Genomic DNA, 4,369 nt, shown 5'->3' on the forward strand with positions numbered 1-4,369 from the left:
ATATTTATTTTGCAATCATGAAATGATGTGTTCTGTTAATACCAATTAAGTCAAAACATTGAATTGTTTAAATATTTTTATTTTAATAAAAATTCTTGTTTAATTTTTTCTATCAAGTGCTAAAAGTTATGGAAATGTCCAAATAAATTTTTAACTTTTCTGTAACCCCTTTTTACTTTATTAATTTTTAAACTGTATGAGTTCCACATTTTCAATTCCATGTATTCAATTATCAAAATAATAAGTCAAGTTTATTGTTCTTAGGATTTTCATGGTATATCTTTTTCCCTTTTCCTTTAAAGTAGAATTTTTATAAAAAGTATATATAAGTGCCTTGCTTTTATATCTACTTTGTCTTTGAGTTAAATTATTTAGTTTACATAATTTAAATTGATTTAGTTATTGATAAAAATTACAACTTTGTTTTTTGCGGTTTTGGCCAGGGCTGGGTTTGAACCCACCACCTCCAGCATATGGGGCCAGCATCCTACTCCTTTGAGCCACAGGTGCTGCCCTAAAATTACAACTGTTTGAGACAGAGTCTTGTGCTGATACCTTGGCTAGAGTAACAGTTGTCATCATACTCTTGGGCTCAAGTAATACTCCTGTGTCAGCCTCTGGATTAGCTGGTACTATAGCTAGACTAATGCCTGGCCCATAAAATTAGATTTTAATCTACCTTCTTGTTTTTTGTTTCCTATATTTTCCAACAGTTCTTTCCTATTTCTTTCCCCAATCTTTAACATATGTTTGAGTTTTTTTTTTTTTTTTTTTTTTTTTTTTTTTTTTTCTACTGTAGGATTTTTATCTATATCAGCTTGGTTTGTTATTGTTGATGTTTTCACTTGCTGCTCTAAGGTTAAAACATGCAGCTTTAATTTATTAAACTTTGTATCTTTATTTTGTTATATTTTCATGTGTACCCTTTTAACTATTGATCTATTATTGTCATATTATTAATTCCACATATGTTATAAACTGTATAAATCATTGTATTTTTTTAACTTTAATCTGTCAATTATTCTTTCACAGTTAAAATTCCAAAAAAAAAAAAATTAGTTATCCAATACCATGTAATGAATCCCACAAACTTACACGGTTAAAATAATACATAATTACTGAATCACAGATTTTGTTGTTGCTGGTAATATTGATAGGATTTCACATAAGGCTATAATTAATATAACTGCTAGGGCTGAAGTCTCTTCTGAGTGTTTGAGAAAGGTTTGACCACTTCCAGGATCACATGGTTGTTGGAACAATTCAGGTTCTCAAAGATTGTTGGACCGAGGGCCTCAGTTTCTATCAGGCTGCAGTTATTTCTTTGTGGCTTTAGAACAAGAATTATTTTTGAGTTATGAAAAATCATTATTTACATTGTTAATCTTGAACAGAATGGTACTATTGTTCATATAATTTAACAGATATAAAATGATTAGTTTTAACTAAAAAGTAGATAGTATTTTCTTATGACAATGATCAAAGTAAAGGAAAATAATTTATTTAGATAAAGCATATAAGACAGTATATGCTGTCCAAATTAAACTTTTTGGAATTACTGGAAATATTTTAGTAAGTATGTTTATTTTGATGAGAATTATTTAGTTTTCTGCCATATATGCAAGCAAAATATTTAAAACGTGAAAAAGATCAGCTAACTTTATAAAGAATGAAGAGAATGGGCTTTAGTGATTACTCTTAAATGAGCTTAAATTGTAATTCTTTCAAGGGTACCATATCTGAGAATTTCATTTTTGATTCATTTAGATCATTATAAACACTCTGGAAGTGTTGGGTGGTTGTAATTCATTTTTTGGCAACCTATCAGACAGGAGGAATCTTCTAGATGAGGCCTCAAGAACACTAAGAATCTCTAGGAATATGAGAATGAGTGAGCCTATTGAAAAATCTGGTTGTATCCTAGCCTCCACTGGATGATGATATGTTTGACAGTTGTGCATTTCTGAATGTGCTGTGTATACTTCCCTCTGAAGTAGACTAGTACTAGTCATATAAGTTGATTTAGTAATTCTCTGTTTATCAAGTAGCATCTTTACATATATTATTAGAACTATTATCTGCCTCTTCTGTTACTGTATTTCCCTCAATCAGATCACTCTTGATACTGTCACACAGAGACTGAACCTAAAATTTATTGCCTATGCTGTCCCTTCTCACTTTAGTGAGAAAAATACATCTACATAAAGACAAAATCTGAAAGAAATATAGGTAATATGTTATATAAATAATGATATTCAGAAATAAATTCATGAAACATTAATGATAACTTTGTATAATTTCAATTTAGGTATTTAGGATATTTTCATCTAAAGTATTTTCTTCTTCAACGTAGTTTAATTTGACTAAAATTAGAATTTATTGATGTAGAGTTTGAATAACACAAAAAATTGCAAAAAAAAGAGGTAATTTCTTATGCAGAAAGGAGAAATAACATCTTGATCATTTTAGCTCTAGGAAGATGCATTAAAAGTTTCTTCGGAATTCACATAAATTGTGTTTTAGTTAAGTCATTTCTCTAAGACTAAGAGTAACATTGATTTTATAGTATTTGCAATAGAGAAACTTGGAAACAAATAACTTCATAATTGCATATGAATATGGGTATACATCTGCTGCCTTCATCTATACATGATGGTTGAGTACACCCAAATAGAGCAAAGTAACTGCTATGAGTTGAATTGTGTCCCTGAAAAATTTACATGTGAAATCTAAGTACTTCAAATCCCAGTACTGTATTTAGAGATAGGACCTATAAAGGGTATTTCAATTTTAAAGAACAAGGGCTTTGCAGTGTACTTTGATTAAATTCGACTGGGTTAGAAGAAAAACATTAGGACACACAGGGAGACACCAGGGGTGCACACACAGAAGAAATATGTGAGAACACAGCAAAACTCACAGATACCTTAACCTTGGACTTCTAGGCTTTAAAGCTGTAAGAAAACAAATTTTGATTTTAAGCTGCCTAGTCTCTGGTATTTTGTTATGGTGGCCTTAGAATGCAACCATTCCACATTTTTACTTTAAGCAAAGCAGTCAATAAATTATATAAGATATTCTTTTATTCTTTCTTTGTTTTTAATTTCTCTTCTGTTTTTTCTCTTTTATTAGAGATTTTTCTACTTTTTTCATGTTTATAAAATAACAACTAAGATATCCTTTTTTCTTCATGTTATGTAGTACTATTTTTAATTTTCTTTATATATTATTATTTTTTTGATATATTTTATTCTATTTCATTTTGTACTCTATTTATGGGAGAAAGCTTAAGTCTGAGGCCAGAGTTGGGAGGGTCATGGCATTGGTCTGCTTCAAGGATGCCTTGAGCTCATGGTCTAGAGTCCTTCTAGCTTTGGCCTTTGGAAAGACAGCATTGGTGAATCTCCTCTTTGAAATACTGGTGATATTTATTTCTATATTTGGTGGAGGTGAGGTCTTGATTTTGCCCAGCTGGTAAGGAGCTGCTGACCTCTAAAAACTCACCAAGCCCAGCCCCCCCAGAGTCCTAGAATTATTGGTGTGAGTCAAAGCACCCTGCTCAATGCCACCATTTCTTCCATCTCTTTCTCTCATATATCCTTCTATTCTCCTTTTCTTCAATTATTTCCATTCACTTCACCTTTTTTCTTTATCTTTCATTTCCTTTCTTCCTTCTTGCTCATTCCCTTCTCTTCCTTTTGTCCTTATGTCAGAAAGCCACTTCAACACCTAAGTGGAAAGACAACAGAATTTAAAGTGAAGGAGGTAGTGAGAGGAAAAAGTAGGGGAAGTGAATGAGAAGAAAACGCACATAAAGAGGAAGCAACAGAAAAATTTTGGCGAAATAAAAATCCAGAACAAAGCAACCCCCTGCCCAAGGTATCAAGAGGTAGCTATTGCTTAGGATTCCACCTGTAAAAAATTAAAAGAAATGGAATAAAGGGAATTTAAAGCATGGATGGCAAAAAAAAAAAAAAGAAGAGATTCGATGAGAATGTGGCAAATAAAGGAAATTCAAAAACAGAACCAAATAACAGATGAAAAATATGAGGAACATAAAAAGGATATAGCAGAGCTGAAGAAATTGAAAGAGTAAATTAGGGAACATAAAGATAAAGTATGAAATATCAATAACAGATTTGATCATGGAGAAGAAAGAATCTCAGAGTAAAGGGTAAAGTTTTTGAGTCAACCAAGGCAGTTAAAGAGGCAGAAAAGTAGAGAGAGAAAGCAGAACAGTTGCTCAGAAAATTATGGTACTTCACAGAGCTCAAACATAGTATTGTAAGTATCCTGAACGGTTAAAAATAATGTTCCAAAGGAATAGAATCCCTACTGAAGAATATCATAAATGAAAAATTTTCAAGTA

Source organism: Otolemur garnettii, unplaced genomic scaffold, assembly GCF_000181295.1.
Source record: "Otolemur garnettii isolate 467f Iridium unplaced genomic scaffold, OtoGar3 scaffold00340, whole genome shotgun sequence".
Classification (NCBI taxonomy): Eukaryota; Metazoa; Chordata; class Mammalia; order Primates; family Galagidae; genus Otolemur; species Otolemur garnettii.